We start from the raw sequence: 20,119 nt of genomic DNA on the forward strand, positions 1-20,119 counted from the left end.
AGAGAAAGCAATACACCAGTGCTTGCCTTTAGGCAGACTGGCTTGCTGGGGATATCTCACCATAAAGCAGGGAACTGTGCCTCCTTAAAACTCTCAGCAGGAGGGAGAGAGAGAGACTCATGCCTCCACCCAAGAGGTAATGACTGGGAGCTGGAAACCTTACATGGATGCTCTCAAGGGACCACAGGGCCATGGAGGGCGGAGAATAAAGGTGCAGTTACCCTGAAACTGTGACTGGGACCTTCATATATTCTTGTTCACTTCTTTGAGTAGGATAAAGAAGGCTCATTCACAGTTGTTGGTTGCCGTGGGAGAAGAGAAAAGGATTGAGTGGGTGTTGTTTTCCCTTCTCAGTGGCTGAGCTGGCAAAGAACAAATGAACTATTCTTGTGTCAGTTTGCTCCCATTTCTTCAAATGACTCTGCGTGAAATCGTCTCTTCTGAATGTGATTTGGAGAAGATTTATTTCTCCCCCATTTTGTATCAACACAAATCTTCTCCTGGTCATCATGAACCATACTGAGGGAGAAGCAGAATGTCTTGTTCAGTGGGTTTCTTTGTTGGACAATATGAAAGCTTCATACTCATATTTCAGATTTTCTCTTTTCTCTGACTTTAGGTTTGGCAGCCTCAGAGTCGATTTTGTACACAAGAGCGTATTTCCTGGAATGTCAGATTCTCACTCTTCTTGGTCCCAGACATAAGCTATTTTAACTTCATGGCTGTCTCTAGGCAAAACAAGAAGATGAAACACAAAATACATAGTATTATACACAAACAACCCTCACATTTATCAACATCCATATGGAGAGAGAGATTTAAGATGTACACAGAGCTCCTGGCAAACATACACTGACTGGGAAGATCAATCTCAAAACTCAAAATCTTCTTTTAAAAAAGAACAAAAAGAAACAAATGCAAATATAAAGTCAAAGATAAGATGATATATGGTATAGAAGACAAACACAGCTTCCCAGATCTGCCTCTTCCTTTCCCAAGTGCTGAGTGAAGCTGATCTCTCTCTTAGGAAAAGCTGGTATGTTTATTGCTGGTTCTCAGCATGCTTCATTTTTAATGATCTCTTCTTCTTTCTTTCCATGTCTTTCATTTCTTCTCCAGCACCCTAAGGCCACTATTGCAGATGAAGAGCAGGGTCAGAGGCTGGCTGCTTACACCTGGATAACTTCCAGGGGCAAAAGTAAGATAAAATACTTACTACTCCTGGAAGGGGCTAGGCCTTGGGTGGAAGGGGTGGGGCTGGAGGTCAGCCTCTCCCAGCCAGCCCTTCCATGCTGCCCGGCCTGGGGCTCCAATGGTGATTTAAAGGGCCTGGGGCTCCGGCTGCTGCCATGGTAGCAGCGGCCGGGAGCCCCGGGCCCTTTTAAATTGCCGGGCCCTGGGGCAGCTGCCACAGAGATCAAGAAGCATTCTCTGTCTACCTGTGTGCAGCATTTCTTTTCTGGGTAAGTGCTGATTCAGTGTGACCTCAAATCAGATTATTAACATAATCTAGTGGTTCCTCAATATCTAGGTCTCATCTTCTATGGGTAACATGACTGTAAATATAACAAAGCTGCCATTTTATGTCCCCTTATCTGGAACATACCCTCGTGTGATGCAGATTAAACCCAACCCTTCCATGGAGCAAACCCAGCACAAGTAGATGAAGAACCATGGAGAAAGGAAAAGGGGAGTGGCAGTAAAGACGTATGATAGCCAATGTTTTCAAAATCTGAGAGGAAGATTTAAAAAATACCCAGAGGATGGGGAAGCCATCTCTCGATCTCCGCTTCATGGAAAGGGTCTTGATGTGGTAAAATGAAACTAGCAATAAGCAACTTCATCTTCTCAGTCAAAACAAGGGATGGGCCTAAGATGCAAAGTTTAGATCAAGACCAAGATCTGAATTTCTACCAGGCTTGGGGATGTTAGGATTTGGAGATTTGGTTCAGTCCACCTCTCGTCAAAAAGCATGGTTTAAATGATGAACATACATTGACTAATCTTAACATTTTACTTTTCTTTAAAAGCTACATACCTGCCTGTAAGCAGTGAGCCTTTTCTCTAACCATAGCGTAGGTGTAAAACCAGATAGCAGAAATTGTAGGCTACATCTCTGTTAAATCAGGTAATGACTATTCACCACACAGTTTTTGGCAAGTAGATTCAGGGCAACTGTTCAAGAAAAACAAGCAATTTCCTGTTGCATATGAACTGCTCATAAACACTTGAGCTCTGGTGCTTTTTATTCAAACCCTTCAGGTCTCAAATGCCTGGTATTAATACAAACTGTTAATTACAAGCAGTGGAGTTAAAGTGACTGCTCAGCATTAAAAGAAAGTTAATTGTCATTGTTAATAAGGAAAATGAAGGACTGGGCATGTCCTTGGGGTGCTTTCATCCTGAGAGCTAGAAAGCCTAAAATTGGAGACTCTCAGCAATTAGGCTTTTGCCAGTTTATGCAATTTTATTCATAAACTCATATTTTCACAATGTAGGGCAAGATTTAGAATTTATTCTCTGTCCATAGCAAGGAAGGACAAAGACCAAACGAGGGAATCATGATGCTGACTCTGTGAATCACAATTCCTTCTTGAAAAAAGAACAGGAGTATTTGTGGCACCTTAAAGACTAACAAATTTATTTTAGCATGAGCTTTCGTGAGCTGCAGCTCACTTCTTCGGATGCATAGAATGGAACACACAGACAGGGGATATTCATACATACAGAGAACGTGAAAAGGTGGAAGTATGCATACCAACAGGCAGAGTCTAATCAATTGAGATGAGCTATCGTCAGCAGGAGGAAAAAAACTTTTTGAAGTGATAATTAAGATGGCCCATAGAAGGTGTGAGGAGAACTTAACATAGGGAAATAGATTCAATTGGTGTAATGACCCAACCATTCCCAGTCTTTGTTTAGGCAACAGTTAATAGTATCTAGTTTGCATATTAATTCAAGTTCAGCAGTTTCTCTTTGGAGTCTGTTTTTGAAGTTTTTTTGTTGCAAAATTGCCACCTTCAAGTCTGTCACTGAGTGGTTAGAGAGGTTGAAGTGTTCTCCCACTGGTTTTTGAATGTTATGATTCCTGATTTCAGATTTGTGTCCATTTATTCTTTTGCGTAGAGACTGTCCGGTTTGGCCAACGTACACGGCTTCTTGGTTCCCCACCACCTCCACCTTGCTCCACAGGGTATGTAATCTGCTACAGGTTGATACCCAGCCATCTTAGCTCCGCCATGCTGCCCAACACATTGAGGTGGTGTGGAATCAAGGCTCTGCCCATTCCCTATCCACACCTGACCACCTGTGTTCCACTTACAGCAGTAAGGAAGCACATGCCATTCTCTTACTCCCGTATATGAGCGCATAGGGAAGCCATGACCTTGCTTTTAGGGAATAAATTTCAATCAAGCATGTTCAGTGTCAAAGAGAAAAATTAAAAAGGGCAAAAGAAAGTGGTTTTTAAAAAAAAGTTTGGGGGGGTCCTATTGGGGGTGGCTTAATTTTTAAATGTTATGCTTCTGGGGATCACTCAGAAGTACCTATGCCATCTTTGAAATATGCGCCAGAGCAGTTTGCTCTGAATGCATCTCAACATAGGGGATGCCTTTTAAAAAAAATACTTGAAGTCCTGTGCTGCCAAACCAACACATTTCAGAATGGAATGAAGGACTACATGGAGCCAAATTAGCCATGAGACACAGTCCATCATGGGTTGATTGAAAAGGAAGCATAAAAGTCTGAATCATTAACGTAACTATGATACCACACCACCATGTGTCTCCACACAGAGGAAAGAGGGGGCTGCAAAGCTGACCCTGGGAATCCCTGTGTGTGAGGGGGCTTCCTCAGCTGGCATGAAGTTGATGTAACAGCTCAATACCACCGCACAGGGCATTTCAGGAGTATTCCTGAGGAATGGAGGTTTGGCCAGAGCACTCCAGTTAAGCCTGGCTACTAGAACAGCCATTTGGTGTCACAGGCAGCCATGCACAATTCAGGGAAGCCTTTAGGCTGCTCTAACCTGAATTAGCCCCCCCCCCATCTCCCCTAGGATATAGAGGCACAAAGGGGATCTAAAGCCACCTTTGCCTGCACACTCCGCTTGGGCCCTGGTACCCAGCTCAGCTCTGGTGAAGGGATGATTTGGGCCCATCATATCTCTGAGCTTCAGTTCCCCAACTGTATAATGGGGATAATGTATGTGAGGTGCTTCTTCACTTCTACTCTGAGAGGAGTTGTATAAGTACTTGGTAGACATGATCTCCTCCAGCAGCAAGAACAAAACCCTGCATCACTCATGGAGGAGTTACCCCTCACCCCAACTAAAGAAGAGTTGTCCATGTTCATTACTTATGTTGATAAATTTCAAGATTCCTTTGAATAAATTATTCATTAATATTGTTTTCATTAACCCAGTTTATACAGCTGGGCAAATAATGCCTGAATAATCACAGGCATCTATGAATATTGTGAATTTTTAACATAAAATATTCATAAATAATGTTATTGTTATTATACACCCAGCATGGCACCTGGTGGTGAATGGAACCAAAGGCTGCTGAATGATCTAGCCAACACAAAATGTGCAGTTCTAGAGTGCACTGGTACATTTTATTGATGGTCCAGTGCTTAGGGCACTAGCTTGGGACCTGGGATCAAGTCCCTTCTCTACCATAGACTTCCTGTGTGACCTTGAGTAAGTCATTTAGTCTCTCTGTGACTCTGTTCCCTATCTGTAAATGGGCATAATAGCACTCCCTTACCACGTACATGTATTGAGAGAAGAAATGCATTGAAGACGGTGAGATGCTCAGACTACAGTGATGGGGGCCAGATAAGTACCTTAAGCAGACTGTTCATAGTAAGAGGAAGATATTGATGACAGCAACAAGGATGAGTGTTTCAGAACGGGTCTGGAGCTTCCTGAATTCTTATCTTCTTACTAATCTTCTGCAAAAAAAAAAAAAAGGGCATTAGAAACTTGGTATTTCTCTCCTGACAGTCCTGAATGTGAACACCAAATCTAAACCCAATCAGAGCCAGACTAGCTTCAGAACTGAGTTTGCAGCTCAGACATGGCCTTCAAGTGATCGTCAGTTAGAAATTACAAAGAATTGGCAAACACTGACAGGATTTGTACAATACACCGATTTTAAAGATATGCAGTAGGAAAGAAACAGAAAATTTGTTTATTGTTGTACAAATCCTTTTCAAACTTTGCCATTTCTTTGTAATCTCTAACTGATCACTAACTCTCTGTATATGGTATTGATCTGTAAAAACAATGAAAAGATTTTTAAAAATCCTCATTGGCAACAAATGCTATCCATCTGTCAATCTGTTAATGTTTTCCGCATGCTGGGATAAGAGAGTATGCTTAATGTTAGGCGCCATTTGTAAAGGATCCTCAAATAACTCATTCATTTTATACATGTTCCTGTTCATCAAACATGGTTTTTTTTAATCCGTCTCTCAAAAATAGAAGTTCAATTTAAAGATTTTCAGAAAGAACATAAGACTATCATAGTCAGTGGTAGCCACATTCTTGTTTCCCTACATTATTTAGAAATAGATGTGGAAATAATCCCAACAAATGCAAATTCTTGGCTGAATGCAGCTAACAGAATATCACCAACCACAAGAAGGTCTTGGCATGCACTCTGTTTCAACTGTAGCTGCACCACTCTGCCAAACATTACTATAGATCCCAGATGACCTGCCAGTGAAAAAAGTACTATAGATCTCCAATGACTTGTCAGTGAAAAAAGTTTACCTGTCTGGAGTAACTTAAAGGATTAAAAAATGCTTACCATGGAAGGTTCACATTGTTGGACAGCTCCAGCTACCAGGCAATGGGAAAGTTATTTTTGCTTGATGGCTCAGGAAGGATTAGAAGATTTAATGTCACAACAGTGCAGTTTTCTAACACTGATTGATTATTCAATGGCAATAAGAACACATTTTCCTTCTGGAAGAAAAGGGGCAAATCCAGTCCCCGACTCTGTGGCCATTGCAGTTTCCCTGGGCAATAGGTAGGGGGACTGGATTCAGGGAGTGCACTTCTTTACACAGAACCAAGTTTGATCATGACTCCATGCATAGTAGTGGGTAAAGGGTGAGTCGGGGCCAAGGAAGGGGCAGTAGGGAAACCTGCTAATGTGCAGATCCCCCAGTGTCTCACTTCATCTGCAGCAGAGGCAGGTAGGGCCACTGGGGGCTATTTCAGCTTTTGGGCTAATGTAGCCACCGCAGACCATCTCTGCAATCTTCAGAGGAGGATTTCTTCTCACCTGGCCTACTTGCAGAGATCCCAAATACCCAGTCTAAGTTCTGGGTCCCTGGATTTGGCCCTGTGTTGGAGCAAAGAATCTCACACAAGCAGAAGAAGGGTTAAAGAGAGCCTATGGAACCAGCTAGCCCACTCCACCTCCAGCCAATGCCAGGCCTGGAGGGGGTAGAAAAGGAGAGAACTTGGCTCATTTCACGGCTGTCTGGTGAAGAGGCAGGAGGTCATTCTAATTCTCTGTGTGAAGGGAGCTTCACTACAAGCCTGACAACCACCAGGGGAGAAGCATCATATCCCTGACAGAGAGACTTTTGAGGAGACTGAGGAACACCCAGCAGTGAGTGAACTTTATTGTTTGACTGTAAGGATTCTGCGGGGCTAGCTCCTCCAACCATACATCTGCCCCCCACCCAGAGGGACCTGAGGCTGCAGCAGGATGCTGCAGAAAGTCTACAAGGGGGTGCTACTCCTGGTGAGCCACTACCAACTGTTTGGACCATAGGGGCCATGCCCCAAACTGAAGGTACATAGGTAGAAGTAGCCCAGGGCAGTGGACTTAGACTCTCTGCTGCGAGGACCCAGTGGTGTTGCTTCACACAGGGCCCTGGACAGGGACTTAGTGGAGAGGGAGAGTCCCCGTACTGCACCTCTTTAAGGGCTGAGGCCAAGATGCAAGTGGAGGCCAGAAGATTCCTGACATAATGTCAGCTACCAGGCACCTCTGCCACCATATTAGGGCAACAAGGGGCTGGACATCAGGAGGGCTAACTGTTAGGCCATCTGAACTTCCAAGCACCCTATCATGGGCCATAAATGAAAAAAACCGAGGGTGGTTTTTTTTTTCAAAATAATTTTGAAAGCATTGTAGTGTAGAGCTGCTCCTGTTAATAATCAAAGGGGTAAAACTACTGCCATTCCCCTCTGTATTAATTCTGTTTAGAGAACACAGATGTCTTTTATCAAAACTTCCTCTTCCATCATCACATAGTGAGTAAACTAGCCTACCATGTGATCGTAACCTCTGAAATATTGTAATGGATGCAGCTCTCTCTTTGTGCAAGAGAGGGCAGCCTAATCCTGTTAATGCAGACTCAAAGCTCCAGACATCTGGAAAATCTGTTACATTTGTTACACTTAACTGTAAAAAATATTGCATAAATTGAAAATTAACCTTTGTTATTCACTTTATGAGAAACAGGAGAATACTCTGAGATTTCTGATGTCTGCAGGAAAGTTTCAGAATAAAAAACTGGGTTTTTTCCATGGGAAATTTCTTTTAATGCAATACAAATGTGTGGGGTTTCTTCACTGAATAAATTACTTTACAACTTGTGGCGTGAAAAGAGATCAGACTTAGAGCCCTTGTGTCTGGCCTGATCTTATAGGGTTTGATCCCTGAACAATGTTGGATTGGATTACATCTTTCTTACCAGATCAAGATATAGTATATCTAGATAATACTGCTGTTTTTCACTTCCTCTCTCTGCTTCTTAGGTCTGTCCCCTTCCTCTTGCTGTGATTGGGTCCAAGCTCTGTCATTTTGCAATGTGGATGCAGCTAAAACTATAAACCCAGTCAGAAGGCTTGTATCATCCAGGATAGACATATTAGCATCTCTGTGAGACCCGGGCCCAGCAATTGTAAGCCCAGATTTACAGTGCAGTGTGGATGCTCGAGTGCAGGCTTAGAAACATCAATTCCACAGACCTGGGTTTATAATGCAGTATAGACATACCCTCTTTCTACTCTCTGGGCCTAATTCTATCCTCATAGGATACCAATTATTCACTGTAATAAATGGAAATTATTTGTGTCTCAGGAGCAAGAGGGCAATCTTCATTTTCCTTGTCTGTTTTTAAGGCCTCTTTTTCTATATTGTACTAGATCTTTACTTTTTCCGTGAAGCTTATTTTCCTTCAATGTCTCCTTTTCCCCTCCTGTTCTTTGCCTTCTTTAGCCCATTCTTTTCTTTGGGTTGTTCCAGTCTCTTCTCTGCCTAGCTCAGTCTCTGACTCAAGCCCAGGGGCGGCTCTACAAATTTGGCCGCCCCAAGCAGTCATGCCCGGGCATGACAGCGGAGGGTCGGCTGGTCGCGCGGCTCGGCTGGACCTCCCGCAGCTGCGGGCGGTTCGCTGGTCCGGCGGCTCTGGTTGAGCTGCCGCAGGCATGCCTGCGGGAGGTCCAGCCGCGGGACCAGCGAACCCTCCGCAGTCATGCCTGCGGAAGGTCCACTGGAGCCGCCGGCCGAGCGTCCCCTCCGCAGTCATGCCTGCGGCAGGTCCGGTCCTCCCGGGGCTCCGGTGGACCTCCCGCAGGCATGACTGCGGCAGGTCCGCCGGCCCAGCCTGCCGCCCCCCCGGGAAAGGGCCGCCCCAAGCGGGTGCTTGCCCCGCTGGGCTCTGGAGCCGGCCCTGCTCAAGCCCCAGGTTCTGACATGGCCCCAGGCTAATCATGCTGAAACTGAGATTTTGTCCTAGTTTAATTTTAATCAGCTGACCCTTCATCCTACAACCACCTTTCATAACATTCTCTTCGCTGCAATTGCTGCCTATGCCCTCAGGAGTGTTCTCCCCACCTTAAAATATCTCCCTACTGAGTATCTCCTTCATACTTGAAAGAAACTACTGGTCTCCTGGAGTGAAACCTCCACTAAAGAAGGCAACTTGATGTATCTGGGATTTGGAGCACCCCTGAGAAATACCATGTCAGAGACACAGTTCCTTTAAAGTGCAATAGTGGGTGAAGGACAAAAGGCTAATAGAGATGAAAGAAAAAAAGAAAGGATGGTAGGCGAAAATCACAGACACAAACAGCCTCAAATGTCCTGCCACTATCCAAAAAAGCTGCCATTATCCAAACATTGCATAAGTGTCTCTAGTTTTCATCAGAGAGCTCTCTACCTAGAGACAGAGTTCTGGCATCCTTTGCCACTACATTTTTGCCAATTAATGTAGTGAAAAGGTACGTTCCTTCTGCATTTTTCTGTGTTACAGCCACTGTCATAAGTGATAGGAGGTTGGTAGCCTGAGTTCTTCTTAGTATACTCATTGTAGTGTAACTATGATTCATGGTGGCATAGGAACACCTAAACCACAGAATCTTGCTGAGAATGCCCTGTTTAACTGGGAAGGTGATGCATTCCTGGAAAGCAAATATTTGGTTCTGAGAGTAAGTTGCAAACCCACAAAGTTCAGCGAGGTTCAAACTTTACTCAAACAGTCTCGCATTTCTGTATTTTACAGACAAGGGTAATGATCCTAACAGCAACTGCCCCACAGTGTCAATGGAGTGAAAAATTGGAGGGTTGTTTTCCAAGTAATTTGACCCTATACAGCTGGATCAATAGACAATATTGCCAGGGCTTTGCTGAAAGCTAAACTTTGTTTCTAGCTAATTTTTACCATTGCATGTCACAATGAGGGCCAAGGTAGAGAAACCTTTGGTATATGAAAAGGAAAAGAGGACAAGAAATCCTATCTGGTTCTTGGTTTTCTTGATTCTTAGCATGCTGAAAATAGCATATTCATTGAGAATTCAGGGACTTGTGCAGATCTATAAACTGAACTGACCTGTGCAAACAAGTCCCTGTAGAGCTATGAGCTGATCACAACCTTATTTGCTTAGATATTTCTCAAGCGCAAGTTCTTACACTCAGCAAAATTATCCTGGAGCCGAAATGCAAGGTCCCAAACACACCAAGGAGTGAGCTCCCCTAATTGCTTGTGTCCGAGTATTGCACGGTCATTAAGGCTGAGTTCCAAATTACAGTCTAACCTATATTTGCTAATTGCTCATAATTTGCCCAAACAAATTGAGTGGGGGGCTAGTATTTTCCATGTTTGGTCCAAAGAAAAAAGGTTCTACAAAGCTTCATCCAAATTGATGCAGCCACTCAAGCATGAAAAATTGTTTCCCTTTACATCCTGCTTTGAAAATTGAGCTCTGATCTTTTAAAAACGATGAAGCCAACCACTACTGGACTGGCACCTTGCAAACTGCCTGTGAGTCAGAGAGGACTGAAACATAGTGGAGCAGATTCTCTTCTCATCTCATTAGAGCCCTGCTTGGTGCAGGAAAGAGGGGAGAGCTAGATATGGCTCCAAGTTTCTGAGGGTCAGCCCCACTTCTAACACTACTTAGAGTTGCAGCTGGGCAGCACTAAGGGTATGTCTACTCTGCAATATAAGCCCAGGCTCAAGCTTGAGCCAATGACACCCCACCTTCCATCTATACACAAATCTCAGACTTGGGTATGGATCTAGAGTCCTAGGAGCAGGTGGGTTTGAATCCAAGTCGGGACTCAAGCCCTATTGCTTTGCAGTGTAGACACAGCCCCCCCAACCCACAACTTGGGTTCTAGGAGTCTGCCAAAAGTATCCCACAATCCTATGGGCCCACTTCTTTTGTGTCTCTAGGCCAAGTCTGGGAATGCACAGATCACCGCTAGGGCATTCTTGCTTCTTAAAAATAATAACCATACATTGCCATGCCTGTAAGTATGCTGCTCTGTGTAGTGTTGTAATGAGCTGCCTGGAAACAATGAAGTGTGGGAGGGGGACATGTGTTCCATTTACAAAGCTAGTCGATTTCAGTTAGAGATACCTATGGACTGGATGGGCTAACAAAATCATGTGTCAATTTTGACTGGGTTTTGAAATTTTATCCAGAAATGAGGAGAGGGGGCATTAAGGAGGATGGCTGTGGAGTTCTGTGTAGTTCTGTGTGTGTTTGCCTGCACCCCTAACAGGCTAAGCCATGTAGAAGCTAACAGTTGTAGCATCCTGCTTCTGGATAGGCAAGGGTGTCCTCATGTGTCTATCTTTATGCTAGAGAGTGAGAGCAAGCTGCTCAAAGGTCCAGAAATGTAGCTTTCTTCATGCAAAAGTTCTGGATCCACTGCTGGTCCTCCCAGGTGATCCCACCAGTTTGTGTCTGTGGCCTGCTCCAGCAGTGCTGGTCTATGTAGGGGGCATCAGCAGCTATGCCAAGTGTCATGAGCAATATCAGCCAATCTGAGTCTGCCATGTCTGTCTCTTCCTCTCCTAACTCCACCATAAGCTCTTTCATGTGCCTTTGATGGGTCAGAAAATGCCACCAAAATGTCCACCAGCATCTCTCGGATGCTCTTGCCCGTTTCCTGATACAGGAGTGAAAGCACAAGCAAGAGAAGTTCTTCAGAAGGCGCCTTCTCCATGATGCCGGCTCCAGAAGCTGGATGTGCACAGACCAAAATACTGCTTAGCGGGCTATTCAAACTTCCGGTAATGTGCAAGGTAGATAGTCCAGTTTTCCCACAGTGCCGTATAGTCAAAGGGCTAGAGCGGTCACATCTTGGGAGGGCGTTGGGCATCTGGGATATGGTTGGTTTGACTCAGATACGAGTGCTGCAGTGTGGACGCCAGAACCCCAGGTTCAAGTATGGTTAGATAATTCTTAACGTAGGGTTAATCAGCGCAGAAGCTCAAGTGTTGGGTTCTCTAACCCAGGATGGCTGAGTCGAGTCTCATTAACTCTGGGCTTACACTGCAGTGCAGACATACCCTAAGTTCCGTCACTGGCATAGCCTAGTGGAGCTATGTCACAACCTTGCCACAACCCGTATGCTGGAAGTGAGAGAGCGGGCAGAGGTGCAGGGGCAGCCCCATGGAAGGGGCCGGCATGTCCGGGTCTTTGGCGGCAAGTCAGCGGCGGGTCCCTCAGTCCCTCTCAGAGGGAAGGACCGGCTGCCAAATTGCCGCCAAAGAATGAAGTGGCGGTGGTAGAGGAGCCACCGAAGTGCCGCCGATCACAGCTTTTTTTTTTTTTTTGGCCGCTTGGGGCGGCAAAAAACCTGGAGCCGGCCCTGGTGGCAGGGCTCAGGTAACAGGCCCCTTGCCTGGAGTTGAAATCCTTGAGCTTTGGCTTTGTGCCCCCGACCTGGGGCAGCAGGGCTCGGGCAGGCTCAGTCTTCAGTTCCCCCTCCTGGGGTTGTGTAGTAATTTTTGTTGTCAGAAGGGGGTTGCAGTGCAATGAAGTTTGAGAACTCTTGCCCTAGGGCATATGACTTAAATAGTCTGTCTTCTGCTTAATCAGTCTTTCTTCTCACATATTTTTCAAGTCCCTTCTCTCATTTCTTTTTATTTGTTGCAACTATTTTTGATGAATAACTCACAGATAGCAATTCAAAACAACATGAGAGGCAACTGTGTCGTACATAAGAACCGTGTTTATTATATCAGACCCTTGGGGTTCTCAAACTGTGGGCTGGGACCTCAAAGTGGGTCACAACCCTGTTTTAATGGGATCGCCAGGGCTAGTGTTAGACTTTCTGGGGCCCGGGGCTGGAGCCCAAGCCCCACCACTTGGGGCCGAAGTTGAACCAAGGGCTTCAGCCCTGGGCAGTGGGACTCAGATTACAGGCTCCTAGCCTGGGGCCAAAGCCCTAGGGTTTGGGTTTGCCTCCCCCACCCCCTCGCATGGGGTGGTGAGGCTTGAGCTTTGGCTTTGGCCCCCCCATCTGCCGTGGCGGTGCTCAGGTGGCTGAGGCTTCAATCCCATCTCCTGAGGTCATGTAGTAATTTTTGTTGTCAGAAGGGGCTCGTGGTGCAATGAAGTTTGAGAACCGCTGCCTTGTTTGATTTTATCTGATTACATAACATGACATTTTCATCCTTTTGAAATGTTAAACATGAATTTCTCATTATTCACAACTAACATATTAATCCACTTATACTCATTTTTCTTTCTCAAGTAATTTTGGAGGGAAAAATAAGATTTGGATAAACGACTAACCCAGTTAGTAGATCATGAAAGTATTTAACACCAGACTGCATGCTCTTCCTGCATAGTAATGGGTCATTAATTCTGCCCATATATCTCATCTGTAGAGTCAGGCTTTATGGAACAGAAAACACTTCATGTTATTCAGTAGAAATTTAGCTATTCATTCCCCTCTTCACGGCTTTTTTTGTTGTTTGTTTTCCCTTGCTGCCAGCTTAGTCCTGGAAAACAAAAAGATCACTACTAGGAACCTGATATTTCATGGGCCTCTTTCTATTATATTGTGCCTAGATTTTAAAAATCAGTTTCACCATCTTGACAAGCATCTACAAGATCTCAGCTTCAGGTTGGCTCCTTTCTTATAAATTCATTACAGAGTTTTCTTTTGACTCTTCTGTACTACTTAGGTTTACTCACATACAGTATTGATTCTATGCTCTGTACACAGTTAAATTATATGGCCATAATTTGGTAGCAGTTAAGCACGTGCTTATCTTTAAGCAATTAAACTTTAAATATTTGCTTAAACACTTTGCTGAACAGGGACAGACTTAAACATGTGCTTAAGTTAAACATATATTTTATTGATTGGTAGAATTGGGCCCTATAACAACTTTTGGCACCCTAGTCAGAACGTCTTCCTTCTAATAAGCTAGCAATAGAGGTAGAACTTATTCTGTCAGGATTTAAAAGTGAGCCTCAACGGTTGTCTTCTGTGTTGATGTGCCACTGTGAAATCTACTTACCATGTCAAAATAGCAAAGTGGTCAATAAATACTCTGACCTAATTTTCAAGAAAGCAGGTGACCTTTGATACATAAAGCATTACAGACCTATGCAAATTGGTCCAACAACATGACAGCTGACGCAAGAAAGGCAGGTAATCTATAAAACTGTGGTATATATGGTATCAGTTAAAAGTATTTGCGATTAAATAAGGTCTTCTAACTATATTCTCATGTCTCTAACTAGTCAGGCCTAGGGCTACATTATGGTTGTAAAGTTACATTGTGAGCAGTGGGAAAACCATATAGAATGCAAGGAGGGTGTGGCTGCCCCTTCTTGGAACTAGGTCTACTATTTGGTGGCTTGGGTGGGTGGGAAGGAGAGTCTGGCCTGGCCCCACCCTTGCAACTTTCAGTAGGCTAAGCAGCTGTGCTAACCTGATGGAGTCCCTGCACTCCCTGACAGCAAAGATCGGGTTTGTGTGAAACTTCACTTCACCCATATCTCTCCCCCACCCCCACAGTAAGCTGTGGAGCTGAGAGTGAACTGTGAGAAGACAAGTAAGGGAGAACTATTTGTAAAAGTTTCCCCTTAGGTTTTCTCCCAGATAGTGGGAGACCCTGGCCACATCCAGTTATATAAATTGGCCCACCCTAAACTGCAAGCCTTGGAGTAGGGGCTTCACTTTGTGGCAGGTGAGCTGATAAGGTGATCAGCTCTCCTGCTGCGAAGCACAGCCACTGCTGGGAGCACCAGATTTCCCAGTGCAGGGCTGTGGTGGGCCTTAGCCCTCTCATCACCACAAGGCCCGGTCCCCCTCAGTGGCCCTGCCTCTGCTCCTCCTCTTCTCCTGAGGCCCTGCCCCCTGGCCAGGCCAGAAGCCAGAGCCAGCCAGGCCCCAATGGGGAAGCCAAGACCCTCCACCTGTCTGTGGCGGCGTGTCCCAGGGGCAGGGACTTGGGCTGAGGGCTGTTCTCAGGTACCCCGGCTGCCTGCCCAGGGCAGTTGGAGGGTCCAGGGCTCCCCACAGGACCCCAGGCTCCCTTGGAGGCTCTTAGCATTGCCCAGCTCCAGCTTCTGGCCTGGCCAGGGGGCAGGGCCTCAAGGGGAAGAGCAAAAGGGCAGGGGTGGGGCCACAGAGAGAGGTGAGGCCTCATGCCCCCCTTCTACTGTGGTTCCGGTGCTCCTTACTGAACCAGGAAGTAACTGGGCACCTTTGAGGAAGCAGCAGAAGCCTGGCAAGCCAGGAGCAACAGAGAAGCCAGATGCAGAGATGAACTGTAGACAGGTTGGGACTCACCACCTGGTGTCTCCTGCTGGTGACTCTGGGAATTAGCTCTGTTCCAGTGGAGCACCTCCTCCTGGTGGTGTCCCGTCCGTCGTTCTGTCCTCTGTTGTTGTCTTTGGACCCGCGTAGCTGAGTGCTCGGCGGCATCCTCTTCGAGGCCACTGCCCTCCGGCAGTGCCCCTTAGTCCATCTGCGCCCCCTTCCGGGGGTCGGTGATCAGCAGTCCCACACCCCAGTCACTATGTCCAACCGCCCTCTGAGTCCAATCCCTTTTTGTCAGGGATCTGGCGTAGTAATATGGCCACTCCCTACAGCCAATGGCTGGGTGCACTGCAAGGAGTGAAGGGGGGGACCCAGGCCCACCCTCTACTCTGAATCCCAGCTCAGGGACCCTCTGGCATCAGCCTCGCTGTCCTTCTCTCCCCTTCTGCTGTCTGTTTCCCTGGGCCGCTTCCCCTATGGCCCCTTGCACCCGCTAGGCCCTTCCCTTCCCTTCAGGGCCTGCAGCCTGATAGGCTACGGGTTCAAGCTCCCTAGCATCCCCGAGCCTGGCCAGCACTGCCCTGTCTGCGGTGCTAGTCTCCTCCCTTAGAGACTGACCTTCCCCTGTCAAAGGCCTGGGACAGACTGACTGCTCCAGCTCTGGGCAGCCTTTATATATGTCTGAGCCTGTCCCTGATTGGCTGTCTCCAAACTGGGCCCTAATTGGCTCTCAGTAAGCCCTTCTTTGATTGGCTCCCTGTCTGCACAGGCACTCTGGCCAGCCGCAGCCCGCTGTCATAGGGAGTGGGGCAGTCCGCCCCACTACAGGAACCCCCAGGAACTTTATGCAGAGCCATGTGTGGAACAGACTATGACTGCCAGACAGTACAGCTGGGTGAAGATCTGTGCGGGATTTATGGGGGAGCAGTAGTGACTGGGCAGTCAAACAGTGCAGAGGGACCCCAAGGAGAGACACGAACTGAGCTTGGCCTGAAAAACATGCAAGCTCCTACTTGCTTGAATAGAGAATGGACTGGAGAAGGTACCCCAGACAGCAAGTTTCTGTTGTGCAACTCACTCCAGACTCCCCGTGTTTTTACTCTTTGAGTAACAGCCATACATGTCTTCTTAAACCTGCTGAGATGCAGCTGAAGAAGCTCTCCCTTACCACTGTAGTACCGTGCATGGAACTTTGTGAGAAAAGCACAGGTTGCCAGAGGGAAGAGTGTGGAGGAGGCACCAACAAGTCTGTGTACACATGGCTAACTGTAGTTGCAGCATCTCTGTAAATGGTTATTTTAAGAAAGAGACAGCTTAGTTTTAGAAACATGGAGTCATGTTATTACACAGCACATAGTACAGGAAACACCATGTGACCTGCCCCTGTGTCTGTCCATCCACACTCCATACATCATTTCACTGTGGATAGCCTCTGATCATTTCACAGGGATGAGGGTTTGGTGCCCAGATCTCTGGGAAACAATTTTTCAAAGTATCACCTAATTTTTAAAAACACAAGAACCAGGCAGCCCCAGCACCTCCTGTTGCCCTCGTGCTGAGCAGTTCAGATGGTTTCAGCTGCAGAATGCTCACCAACTGGACATCACAAAGGGGATGAGGTTTTCCCAGATAACTCAACAATAGGGACTAGCTTTGTACCTGGCAGGAGGAAGAAGACTAAGGCTTACCATGTAAATTTTCTCAAACCATGGAAGACTTGTGAAGCTCTTCTGATGGACCTGTGGCTGGAAAGCCCTGAGCTAGGACCTCACATAGTTGCTTGCTCAGAACCTGGGCCCATTTTGTTGAATGAGGCTCTTGCACCAGATCAGAAGATCCAATTGGTGCAAATGAGCAGAGAATTCTCCACAAGCTCAGAAAGAACAAATGTGATGCAACATCATCTAGAAAGAGCACCAGGGCAACTTGTTAGGGAGAATCCTGGCCCTTACCAAAAAGGTGTGGGTTATGATATGAGATGAGGTGCAGATAATGCTGAAAATGGGAATCATTGAAGAGTCTAAGAGTGACTGGAGAAGCCCTGTATTTCTGGTCCTCAAAGTGGATGGCACGGTCTGATTTTGTATAGACTTTCACAAGGTCAATTCCATCACAAAGTTTAACACCTTTCGAATGCCAGTGGTGGATGAGCTGTTAGAGCTGTTGGGCCCAGCATAATATCTCAGTACAGATGACCTTACAAAAGACTATTGAAAGATTCCCCAGTCTCTAACCCCTCAAAAGAAGACTACACTCTTGACCGCCTTTGGCCATGTCCTTTTTAAAACTATGTTGTTTGGTCTGCAAGGGTCTGCAGTGACTTTCCAGTGCCTTATGAACCAAATCCTCACACCCCACCAGAAATACATTGGGGCATACCTTGATGGCTTTGTCATCTATAGCTATACGTGGGAAGACCGCCTACAACACCTAAGGACAGTATTGACATCTCTACAGCTAATCCTGCAAAGTGTAAGTTGGCTATGACAGAAATGACTTATTTGGGGTTTAGAGTAGGAGGAGTCCTTGTGAAGCCTGTGCTAGATAGAGTTCATGCATTAAACTCATGCCCCACATGATACAGGAGACAGACATGCTACTTCCACTAAGACTGTCATATTATCACCTGTTCATCCTCAATTTTGCACTGATCGCAGCTCCCCTGATTGATGTGCTAAAAGGCAAAGATACTGGGATGCTCTGGTGGGACAGCTGGTACAATAAGGCTTTTAATATCCTAACACCATGGCTGGGACAGACACCTGTCCTTGCCAACCCAGACTTCACTTGGGAGTTTATTCTCTATACGGTTGCATCTGACATCAGCTCAGGAAAGGCGCTGTCTGTTTGAGAGATGGAAACACTTTATTCTTTATTTAAGCAGGAAGTTGTTGTTCCCCAGGGAAAGAATGTATCCAATTATTTAGAAGGATGCTCTGGCTATCGAGTGGGCAGTGGACTCCCTCAGATATTATCTGTTGGGCAGCCCCTTTTCCCTAGTCACAGACCATGCATGCTTGCAGAGGCTCCACGAAGGACTCAGATCCCCAGATTAGGCACTGGTATCTACCGCTCCAGCCCTATAGCTTCCAGATGCAACACTGAGCAGGGAATGAAGATGTAACTGTGGATTGATTTATTTTTTTAAGGAGATTGAGACCAGGGAGATGCTCAAGCAAGAAGCCCTTCTAGACATGGATGGGTGGGAGGGAAGTATGTGATGGGCCACACCCCATCCCACTGGTGGAAAGGCTAACTAGCTTTCCTGCAATTAGGCAGCCACAATTAGATGCGCCTGCAGAACATTCACCTGCTAGAGAAGCAAGAGCTTAAAAGAGGGAGGCTGGACACAGACTGGCTGGAGGGAGGCTGCTAGGGGTAGCTAGTGAATGCCAGTAGCAAGGGGGAGTGCAGCTTGAGATAGTTGCTGAAGTGTTTTTTCCCTTCATACCCTGTTTGGGGCAGACTGATGCTTCAAGCTTGATATGAGCAAAGGTCCTGAAGTCTGCTTCTAGCCAGTGACCTGCAGTGAGACCTGGGAAGCACCACTAGGGACAAGGGACTGTAAACTGGGTTCTGAAAAAAATGTAGGAGTGATATGAATGCCTGATGGGGACAGAAAGATTGCCTAGGCTTCTGTAGGGGACCCTGGGGCCAAAGACTCAAAGATACTATGGCCAAGCCCAAGCTGAAGGTCAGCCAACTACAGTACCTGAATGTGGATTTAGGTTATTAACTTCAATCCCCCAGGTCTGAATGTTTTGGCTATGATATTTTTCAGGGCAAAGGAAGCAAGGGAGGATAGTAGTGCTGCCTGTAGTCCTGGTTTATTAAAACAACTAATTATTTCTTCCTGTGTCAGGTAGACAGAGTACCAGTCCTTTAGATCCTTCTGGTTAGCACACAATAAATCAGGGGAAAGAATTTTAAGACATTTGCTTAGGGTGATATGTATTGGCAGTAACATAATTTTTGATCCCTTTATCATGTGTTGATCACTAAATGCATAGTGCTGGATTATCTATATGTAGTGTCTACTTGAAAGCACTAGATGGAGCTTAGGGAAGCAATCTGAGGAGAAAGGTGATAAGATGGAGAGTGCTTCAGTATTTTTGTAGAGCTGCCTGGGGTGGGAAATTTAGTTTCAAAAAAGGTTTTGTTGGTTTTGGTTCTGAATTGGAGTGAAAACCAAAAATTCTGAGATTCTTTGCAAAGGAAAATTCCAAAGCTTAGGGGGTTTGGGTCATTCAAATGCTTTGTTTCAAGTTGACTTTTTAAAATTGTGTGTATATAGAGACCCAATTTTGTGAAACATTTCAGTTTTGATGGAACCATGTATTCCAATAGACTAGTTCTGTTGAAGTTTCTCTGACTAGCTCTATTTTTATGTAAATCCTACTGACTTGTTGCTTGCTTCAATGAAAATGCAACACAATGTTTCATGTGAGCTTTGGACTTTCATTTTCTGTACCTAGGTGGTGTTATAATGAGAAATTGTTGTATGTATTGTAGATGGATTAACTGTGGTACACATGCAGCTGAGTAGATCCAAGTCCAGGCTGGAATTTACCTATAACTGCCACAGGTGAAAAGTGTTAGCTAACCAGGTCAAACAGCTGCAGAACTCCCTCAGCCTATTAATCACTTGGAATAATTCATTAGCTAATGTCTTTCACTTGTAAGAGTTGCCTGTAATTCCTAGCCAGGAGATTCAGTCTCTGCCCTAACAGCACCCTGATCATCACACTGTGCAACAGGAAATATTGTGGGTATGCTCCTTTGCTGGTGTCTTCCAGACTATTTGATTTTATGTGATTATGGAGGTGTTGCTAATAACTCCATGGTTAGTTTTTTTCACTTAAAAGGGGAACCTTTTTAGGTGTGAAATGTTGAATATAGCCAAAATAACATTGGTATTTTGGTTAAGTTCTTTGGATAGTTAACATTAAATTTGTTCAGTAATTTAGGAGTTATTCCTTTTTTTAAAAAAAAGAGTATTTGTCTTGCTTTTTGCACCCCTCCAACGTATAGTTTTAGTCTTTGGGGCAAGGGGATGAAGGCTTTGTTTGTTT

At 45.6% G+C, this 20,119-nt stretch overlaps 1 long non-coding RNA gene across 1 annotated transcript; it reads right to left on the reverse strand.

The window, feature by feature from the left end:
* Positions 1-340: 340 nt before the first annotated feature.
* Positions 341-15,320, reverse strand: LOC123364898. The gene is made up of 4 exons (XR_006577334.1): positions 15,078-15,320; positions 13,064-13,272; positions 4,849-4,956; positions 341-728 (listed from the first exon to the last, which is right to left on the reverse strand). It is a non-coding gene; the product is annotated as an uncharacterized LOC123364898 (long non-coding RNA).
* Positions 15,321-20,119: the final 4,799 nt, after the last annotated feature.

This window comes from Mauremys mutica, chromosome 2 (assembly GCF_020497125.1).
Source record: "Mauremys mutica isolate MM-2020 ecotype Southern chromosome 2, ASM2049712v1, whole genome shotgun sequence".
In the NCBI taxonomy this organism is placed as follows: Eukaryota; Metazoa; Chordata; order Testudines; family Geoemydidae; genus Mauremys; species Mauremys mutica.